This window comes from Nicotiana tomentosiformis, chromosome 11, assembly GCF_000390325.3.
Source record: "Nicotiana tomentosiformis chromosome 11, ASM39032v3, whole genome shotgun sequence".
Taxonomy (NCBI): Eukaryota; Viridiplantae; Streptophyta; class Magnoliopsida; order Solanales; family Solanaceae; genus Nicotiana; species Nicotiana tomentosiformis.
In genome coordinates this window covers 33,035,240-33,046,308 of record NC_090822.1, presented here as the reverse complement: position 1 = coordinate 33,046,308, position 11,069 = coordinate 33,035,240, and positions in this window count along the sequence as shown.

Here is an 11,069-nt window from a genome sequence, read left to right as displayed (position 1 = left end):
AGATAATGTATAGACAATGTATCAGTACTTCTAATGGGAAAAAATTACTACACCATCTTTTTTATAAAAATCAATACCCATAAGCTACTAGCTACTTGTTCTCCATTACTTCTAATGGGGAAACAATAAGATGAATTCCAGCGTTTATATTTTAGTTTGTTTATATTTCTTCACTATGACCTGTCTTTGGTAGTGAAATAGCGCACTTCTAGCGCTCTGTCTGTTATTGACGTACTTGTATTCCAAGTTCAGTCTCAGTTGCCATAACTAAGTGTGTTTCTCCAACAGATATATGCCACAATAGCCGAAGCTAGTGCTAGCTTGAACAAGATTCTTACTTTACTTTTCAAAAAGCTTAGTCCTCGCTACTTGGTAGGCTAAACAAAAAAGATATTGCCCAACTGGAAACACTAACTAAAGTTTTGCATCCCCCTTATCATTTCCAGTGCTTTACTTCTTGTGATCATAAGATATCTAACTTCTCAACGACTACTCTCTCCTGGATGAAGAAGTGTTTGCATCTTTGAACGCTCACTTCCTGACTGTACTATAAGCGGGAACGACACTCAAAGAACTATACATCACATTTTTTTAACTCGTAATACATCTACCACCAAACCAAGTGGGCATATTTTTCAGAGAAACACATCTACCACCAAAGAGATGATCCAGTAGATTTAAGCAGCAATAAAATATTTTCCAGAGAAACACACATTATATTAGATCATGCTACTTCATCTGAAATAAGAGATCTGCTTTATAAATTAGAAATGAGATTCCACACCTTTTCAGACTTAACAAGCAGCCAGAAACAAGTATTGTACTGATTGTTTATGTGAACAAAAGGGAAATAGAGAAATTCTGGCTAAATTAAGGGGACTTTGTTATTAACTGATAAGCCGAAACTACAGGGTTACAAAGAAAAGATAATGGATAAAGATCATAACGAACATCTATCCTAAACTTCTAATTTGCAGCTACTTTCCTATTAAAACTAACAGCTCCTTGCAATCCCCAGTTCACAATGTTAAGAGTATCTCACAATGTTCAGAAATAAGCTTACTTATCAATTCTTGCTGATTGCTACTATTAATACTGATTGATTAAGAACAATAAAATCCAGCAAATCTCATACTTTTGCCAGTGTAAACTAAATTATATTGCCTTTTATGCACTAAATATCCATTTATCACTTGTTATATATAAAGAGTCAGTAATAGGCAAATAGGTAGAACACACTACGAGTAAAATATAATAAGCAATCCATATTTACTTCTGAATACACCAAAATAATCAAATGATATAGCTACCTTTAAAAGCAACGACACTGTATAATGATCCACTAATACTTCTCCCAACATCAAAAGAACCACATGATACAACTACTTTTAAAAGCAATGATACTAAATTAAATGATGATCTTACAAAAACTATTTGTAACTTTTTATCAGGCCACCAATTAAGCCCAAATCATACACCAACATGCATATTATTTACTTCCTCTCATACTCAACCAGTTTAGCAGTTAGATGACTTATTCCAGTTAATAACAACTGAGTGTTACCAACAAATAAGCTAGTTTAAAATAAAGCTCATTAATCTTATATGGGTTGTCTTAGAGTGCGACTAGACCCAAGTTATTTTTGTTCCATCCTTCAACTTCTTCATGTGGGTTTTCTCAAATACCTCATCATGAGTAACTAGTCTTCCTTTAGCCTTTTCCTGAAAAATAAATAATATCTTAAAAAATGGTAACTAAAGTAGTTATCAATCAAGAAAAATATAATAAAGTCATTACCAATCTTATTCTATGAGCCGCCATACTAATTGAACCGCCCATGTGCACTGAGCCACCCTTGTCGGACAAACGGGCTGCCCTTCCCTGGGCGCTCTTCTTCTCGAATTCCGGAGAGTTCCAAATTTTTGTGAATGAACACTTTAGACATTTTTGTGAATGAACACTTTAGATATTTTTGTTGAATATATTTTGATAATATGTAACTTTAAGTGAAGTAACACAACTAAAATGAACTTAATTGGGATTAACCGACTAAGGATATGGACGCCGGACCATTATAGTCATTTTGTTGTAAGTGTGTAGAGCAAAAATGCTGGAAGATGTTAATAACCTAAAGAATACTAGGTCAATCCACACTACGAGCATGGCTCTGAGTCAAGCTTATTTATAGGCTGCACTTTTTATCATTGTCATATTTTCTTGGCAAGTCGAGCCGTATGATTTGTAAAACATCAGGAGAGTCAACAAACGGATTTTACTTCCACTACAGAAAATCCAAGAAAACTGACCTATATAAGCAACAAAAAGCAAGAAAGTAAAGGGTCTTTCTAATCTGTAACTAGTAACTATCTTATTCCTTTTTATAGCCGTATGTTCATAAACTCAATCAGCTCTAATTTTAATTTTGATTAAGAAAGATTGCAGGAGACGAGATGTCTGAAAGTAGAATGGTTCATCTCAGATTAGAAACGAGAAAAGTAAAACACAAGGGCTATTTTGCCAGACAATAAAACTGAACTTACCTTTTGATTATGAACAAGTAAATGCAGAGGGTAGACACTTCTGATTCAACATAGCAAGGCCTTTTACGTCAAAGTTGAATTACGAGTAGAAATCTTAGGAACAGCAGAGCGATTGAGCCTTGTTCACCAGATCTACGAAGAACTAGAATAAAGCAGTTGCTCTCCTAATACCTGTACATATGGCAGTGGTAAGAACTGAATTAGAGGACAAAAGTGAAATAGTTTCAATTCTTAATATACAATCAGAAAGCATCTACGTTTAGAATGAGTGTCATCATTTAATTTGTTACTGAATCCTCTGGTGCTTCTCTTAAGGTTTGATTTTAGCTTCTTGTCAATTTCATAGTGAGCATAAGGGTTCAGAGACAAGCCAGCAGCTGCGACCTTCACAGGATCAATGTTATATTTTGAGACATTCTTACCAACATTGTCTTGCAGCACCTCTGAACATCTTGCAGCACCTCTGAATAGAATCTCTTGACATTCTTACCAACAGTGTTCACCTGATTTTTGACATATTTAACAGTGTCCTATAATTTATCACAATCTCAGTTATGCTGATTATAACCCATTTGGTCAAAACTTAGCAGGATCAATAGTAGATAGTATAATTTCAGTATCCTTTAATATATCCAGCGATGCACCACTGGTATGCGGTCCCGACATAAGCTCGCCACCACTGGTATGCTGGTCCCGATAGCTAGAAAGTAGTATAGGCAACCCCGCTCGTCTCCACTATACCTATGTTACGGAGAATACAGTGGCACTTCTCTAGAAAGCCATGTGTATCCTCTATAGCTATGCCATTGAAAGTAGGAGGATGGTACTTCTTGTACCTCTCGATCCTGAGCTGCTTTTCCTCAGATACTGCTGCCCTAACCTCGGTCTGAACTGGGACAATCGGCTGCACTGTTATAACCTCAGGGACCTAGTCAACATGTACCCGTTACTCTGGGGTATGGGTTGCGGGAGTCTGTGCTCCTACCCCGGCCTGCGATATGGCCGGTGAAAGTGGAATTAACCACGCCTAAGCTAGACTACCAAACATACTCAAGAACTGGGCGAGAGTCTCCTGAAGTGCAGGGGTAGCAACAGGTGCCTGCCCTCCAACTGGAGCTACTGGTGGCTCCTCTGTCGCAGCTCAGGCAGGTGCTATGGATGCACCATGTGCCCCTCCTCGGCATCTGCCCCGACCTCTCGCGGCTCTAGTAGGGGGCACAGGTGTCTGATCGTCAGATCTAGCAGTGCGTGTCCTCACCATCTGTGAGAGAATAGAAAGACAAAGATTCAGAATTTCGAAGTAAACAAATTTGCACGATAAGGAATAAAAAAAGTGAAGGTTTTCCTAACAGTTCCATAGCCTCTAGAAGATAAGTACAGACGTCTCCGTACTGATCTGCGAGGCTCTACTGAACCTGCTTGTGACTCGTAACACCTATGAACCTAGGGCTCTGATACTAACTTATCACGACCCCAATTTCCCTCTGTAGGATGTCGTGATGGCACCTAGTCTCTAAGACTAGGTAAGCCTAACATACATGTAGAATTTAACTGAAATAATGATAAAACTTTCAAATTAACCAACCACTATCATAAGAGGGACTCCGCAACTCAACAGAACAAAACTCCCAAAATCCGGTGATACCCAGTCACAAGCTCTACGAGAGTATACTGAACATCCCTATACAACAATAGCTATGAAAAGAGATAATGAAATAGAACTAGATAGAGGGCGACTCCGAGGCATGCGGACGCCGGTAAGTATACCTTGAAGTCTCCAAATCCGAGCTCGACTCACTGGTGCCTAGGCTGGTAAGAGGTACCGGTATCTACATAAAAAGATGTGCAGAAGCGTAGCATGATTACACCACAACGGTACATAGTAAGTGTCAAGCCTAACCTTGGTAGAGTAGTGACGGGGTCATGTCAAGACCCTACTGGAATAAATAAGAAAACTGAACATGTATATGATAGTATGATAATGAATAATAATGGAAATGATACAATGAAGAAAAATAATGAGTATAGTAAAAATTAACTAAGGTAATTAAGGCATCACGGAAGAAAACAAGGAATAATATGCCAAGGAAACAATGCAACCAAAGCACAAGTTATATAATAGAAAGTTATCAACAAGAATCACTACCGAGGTACCGCCTCATAGTCTCATTGCACAAGAAACAAATCACAATCTTTCCTTATATCACCACAAGAGCCTTGCATTTAGTTTTAAATATCATTTTCAAGAAATAGCTATCCGCGTTTTAGCCCACCTTATCACATCGCGTGGCTTCAAGTAGTTCCCCTACTAGCAACAGCGTATCAAGCCCACCTTATCTCACCACTTGCGTTTGAAACTCAATCCTTATACCACTGCATGCGTATCAATATTACAACATATTACAAATCGCACCTCAAGTGCCCAATACCAAACTTGCCAAAGAAGTCAATAATAATAGTGTTTTCACAATAAATAGCCCATGGCTTAACCACAATATGTACAAGAGTCTTAACAATAGCAACCGAAAGTGAATAACTCAATAAGAATGGTATTTCAACAAATTTGCAACTTTGCCTCAATGTGAATCACGACCTTTATAGCTTCAACACCAAATTCAACAATAAGATATTCTAAGAAATAACAACTTCAAGTAAAGGAACTCAACGGTTAAATAATGAATAAGGAATTGAGAGAACAATGACTTCAACTAAACATGTAAGACAATTAGCAAATAAGAGGTAAGACAAGTATTTATGATGTCAAGTAAAGTATATGAAGATAGACTAATGATGATAAATATAACATGTTATGGCAACTCAATTAAAGGCATGAAAAGAATCTTCATAGCTAAAACTGGGCAATTACCACATTTAGCCCGTGTACACACTCGTCACCTTGCATACACGGCTTTCACATATCACAATTAAAACAAAATAATACCAATCCTAAGGGGTAATTCCCCCACACAAAGTTAGGCAAGACACTTACCCCAAAACACGCTAACTCAATCCACTAGTATACCTTTCCCATGATTATCCAACTCCTAACGGTTCAAATCTATCCAAAATAACTTCATACCATAAATACAAACTATATGAAGCTTTTTTCGAACAATAAAGTTGCAATCTTTAAAGAGAAATAAAAAGTCAACTCAAAACGTCAACCCCGTCCCGCATCTCGGAACCCGACCAAACTTATAAAATTCGAACACCCATTCGATAACGAGTCTAACCATACAAGAATTACTCAAATCCGACTTCAAATCCCCAAAATTTAGTCTAAGAAGTTTCTCAATTTTCCCCCCAAATTTTCCAACTCAAATCACTAATTAGATGACAAAAATAGAGATGGATTCATGTATCATAGCCAAATCCGAGTTAGAATCACTTACCCCGATGATTTCCTTGAAAATCCCTCGAAATATTGCTGCAAATCTAGCTCTCTAGGTCCAAAGGATGAAAAATGAGATAAAACCCTCGAACACTCCCTTTTCTGCCTAGCGATTTTTGCTTCTGTGAGCCAACCTGTCGCACCTGCGACCCGCACCTTCGAAAAATATATCATAGGTGCAGTTCCCACTAAGGTGAGGGAACTCTACTTCTGCGGACAAAATCTCGCACCTGCGCTCTCGCACCTGTGGAGCATGGGCGCACCTGTGGAGGGTCTCCGCTTCTCCGACCCTAGGAGTGGCTATCCCCTTTCCGCTTCTGCGATGCTTCTCTTGCACCAGCAAGTCCGCTCCTGCGCATTACTAAACGCACCTGCGGTCCCATCTGACCAAACCAAACCTCGCTTCTGCGGCTCATAGGCCGCTCCTGCGGTGCCGCACCTGCGGCCCAAAGTGCACGGGTGCGATTGCATTAGAAGCTCACCAGCTTCAGTATTCCCTTAAGTCCAAAATTATTCCAATTTCAATCCGATTTACACCCGAGATCCTTAGGATCCCGTCCGAATATACCAACAAGTTTCAAAATACATAACGGACCTACTCGAGGCCAAAATTCACATCAAACAATATCGATTCTATGAATCGCAACCCAATTCAAGCCTATTGAAACTAAGAACATCCAATTCCAAAACTAACGCCGAATCATACCAAAACAACTCCGATTGACCTCAAATTTTTTACACAAGTCACAAATGACATGAAAGACATATTCCAACTTCCAGAACTAAAATCCGACCCCGATATTGATAAAGTCGACTCCCGGTCAAAATTTTCAATCTTCCAAACCTTCAACTTTCTAACTTTCGCCAATTCAAGCCTAAACAACCTATGGACCTCCAAATTAATATATGGACACGCTCCTAAGTCCAAAATTACCATACTGAGCTATTGGAACACTCAAAACTCTATTCCGGAGTAATCTGCACAAAAGTCAAACTACGGTCAACCTTTTCAACTTAAGCTTACAACTTTGGGACTAAGTATCCCATTTCACTCCAAAATTCACCCGAACCAAAACCAAACACCCCCGGCAAGTCACATAACCACAATACAACAGAGGAGGCAATAAATAAGAGAACGAGAGTAAAATATTCAAAACAATCGGGTGGGTCGTTACAAGTTTGTATCGCATTTGCGATGAGGGGGCTCCGCATTTGCGAGGGTAAGTCGCATTTGCGACACAATAGACTTTGGGGGCAGCTTCGCATTTGTGAAGCATTGATCACATTTGCGGCTGCCCAGGGTTTGCAATTGTGATCCCTTCATTAGTTTTGCGATATCAGCATACTCAGAGACAGGTCCGCAATTGCGACCATTTTTTCGCTTTTGCGAATGTCGTTGCGACAACTGCAGCTGGTAAAATGTGAGGATTTCGGGACTTTGCTCATTTTACACTATTTTTCAACCCTAAACTCCATAGAGGCAATTTTTAAAGAGTGTTTTCTTCCCAAATTCATTGATAAGCAACTTTGACTTAGTTTTAATCAATCTCAATTACTTTTTCATGAATTTTATCATCAAAATTATGAATTTCAAAGTAGAAATTAGGGGTTTTGGGTGAAATTTGAAAATTTGGTATAATTGAGATTTCGACCTCGAATTAAAGTCGGATTTCAAAATAAATCATATATCCGGACTCGGGGGTAAATGGGTAATCATGATTTAGTCCGAATCTCAGATTTCGATCAGGCGAGCCCGGGGTTGACTTTTTCAAATATGATCAAAATTGAACCTTTTTTATTCGTGGGTAGTTTCTAAAGTTTATCTTGGATAGTTTGATTGATAATTGGATAGGTTCGGTTGGTTTGGAAGCTTGTTCGAAAGGAAAAGTAGTGGTTGCTTATGATTTTGTTGCTTAAAGAGGTAAGTGTCTTGCCTAACTTTATTGAGGGAATATTTTCTAATAAACTAACATTGTTTGCTACATGCGGGGGTGATGTATATGCGAGATAACAAGCGTATATGCATGTGCTAGGTTTATCAATGCTCGAGGTTGATTATATGATTCTTTGTGCCTTGTTGAACTTTGTGATTTTCTTACCTTATGTATTACTTGAATTCTATAATAGTATGAGCATAATTTCAATTTTAAAGACCATGCTTTAGCTTACTTCAGCTTGATTAAATATGATGGACTCCTTGTGAAACTGTTGATGTGCTAGATGCGGTCACAACTATACCTAAATCATGATTACATGTTTATGTCTGTTATTCTTGAGATACGCGGGTTCCACACTTACATTGAACATCATGTTTGGGTTTTACTGAGCTACTTGTACAATGGGGTTCTTGAAGGTATCAGTTTGTTTATTGGTGTAAAAGTTGTGATTGTCGTTCACGTGATGTATTTTGGTTAACCACTCTTCTTGATGTTATTCGTGCTTCCTACCTTGCTTGTTGTTAATGTATATGTGCTTGATGAGGAAGAGTGTAAAACACGAAAGGTTATGACGTGCAATTATTTTACATCATCATGTGAGGAAGAGAGTAAAAGAACGAAGGGTGATGTCGTATCATTATTTTTCATTATCATGTAAGGAAAAGAATATAAGCACGAAGGGTGATGTCGTAGCTGTGAACGACGATACCTTGCATTGAAGACGTACCCGCATTCCAGATCCAAGCAACCTCTTGTTCATGGTAGTTTGGGATTTAAGTTCCACTTATGTAAACTTCACACTAATATTGTATTTATTCTTCATATCAGTTCTGTAAATCTAAATCATAATGGCTCATGATTTGTACTACCATTCTTTGGGGCAGTTGTATTGAATTCGATTGTAGCTTCTATTATATATATTGTTGTTTTTTTCACTTTAGCTGTAACTTATATTGTTTGGCTTATCCAGCGGGTTGGGTTAGGCATCATCACGACTTAATGAAATTTTGGGTCGTGACATGGCTAATTCCTAAATAGCAACCCTTTAGAGTGGCTACCTGGTGTCACTACAAAGCAACCCAACAAAAGCCTACAACCAAAAAAAAAAAAAAAAAAAACCTAGTCTTTATTTTTTTTTATAAATTTTAGCCATATGCAGTGTATAATTACTTTATAATTCGTGTACAGTCAATACATAATACATTGATTATATATACACTTATATTATACACTTGTTATAGTATACTAAATATATACACCAGCAACGAGTACAAATTGTTATGGTTAGGCGAGTGAAAATTATTGTACATGGCTGGCTAAAAAATGTTAATATCCCTTTTCACTAAGGTCTATGTTTATTGTTGATAGCGGAAAGAATCGGTCAGTAGGTTCGTGACTAGAGAACCAAGACTGACCTTGTTGGAAGTATCTATCTTGCCCGAAGAGGTACGCTATCTATCGAACCTTGTAAATTGAGCAATATCTATTTTTCTTTTTCTCGGTAGGGTAAGTTCTACATAGTAGTGGTTAGATCTATTATATTGTATGGAGCTGAGTATTGACCAGTTAAGAACTCTCATGTTCAGAAGACGAAAGTAGCAGAAATGAGGTTACTGAGATGGATGTGTAGGCAAACGAGGAGAAATAAAATTAGGAATAAAGTTATTCGGGACAAAATGGGTGTAGCCCCGTGGAAGACAAGATGCGGGAGTCGAGGCTGAGATGATTTGGGCATGTGAAAAGGAGAAACACAGATGCTCCTGTTAGGAGGTGTGAGAGGTTGGTCATGGCAGATCTAAGAAGAGGTAGAGGTAGGCTAAGGAAGTACTGGGGAGAGGTGATTAGACAGGGCATGCGGGACTTTAGCTTACTAAGGACATGACCCATGATAGGAGAGTGTAGAAGATGAAAATTAGGATAGAAGGCTAGTAGGTAATTGAGAGTTGCCCAATCATTACAAGTAGTATTAGTAGCACTCTTGTATTTTCCTATTCTTCGATTTCTATTACCGCTTATTGTTTCGTCTCTTTGCTTATTTCTTTTCCCTATTATTATTATTTGATGCTACTTTTTCTTTTTCAACTTCTCCTTTTCTCTCCTTTTTCTTTTTCGTCCTCCTCCTCCTCCTCCTTCTTTTTCTTCTTCTTTTCTTCTTTCACCTTTTTTCGAGCAGATGGTCTATCAGAAATACCCTCCCCTAATTCTACTTGTGGGATTATACTGAATTTGACATTGTAATCTACGTCTCATTTTAGGTGATTATTCGAATGTGCATAGAGTTTTTTTAAAAAAAGTTTTTGAAACTCGTGATCTAAAATAAGTAATAAGATATTTATGTTGTTATAAATTATTTATACTATATTAAAAGAACAAAGTCCCTTAATGAAATGGCATTCATCTTTTTACCTTTAAAAATCGGCTTTACAATAGACAACATTATAATTTAAATTGCTTTCGTAATATTTAGGAATAAAAATTCAACTACCATTTATGCTAATTTTCCTAAAGCTAAAACTTTAAAATCAACTAGTAGAATTTTATTTGTTAAATTTTTCCTTATTAGGTTGTATTATATTCTTATTTGTAGTAGGATGACGTGAATTTTATACAATAAAGAATTGTGTTTCAAAAGGGAAAATAATAGTTTTTTAATTTCTTCCACGGCTAAACTTTATATCATTTGTAGAATTTCGAATTAAAATACAAAAAAAATCTAGAAGAGAAGATTAATCAAGCGGACTACTAAATTAATTAATTTCTACAATATTGAATAGATTACATATACCATTCAAAACGCGCCACAAATAATTAAACAGATCCCACCACATATAAATTTGAATATTTAACATGATAAAATACACATTAAATATATATATATATATATATATATATATATATATATATACACACACACACACACACACACACACACACACAAATACTTATATTTAATATGAATACAAATATTTTAATTTATTACTATTATTAATAAATAAATAAATAAATAAATAAATATTATGTCAATAAGTACATAATATTTGAATACATAAAAATTGTATTTATTTTATTTTATTTAATATTTACATAATATTTGTATAAATACATAATAAAATTATTTATTAATTAAAACATACATTTATATAAAAGTATTTTTGTTTTAATTGTTTATTTTCAGTATTATTTAATAAAACTACATAAAT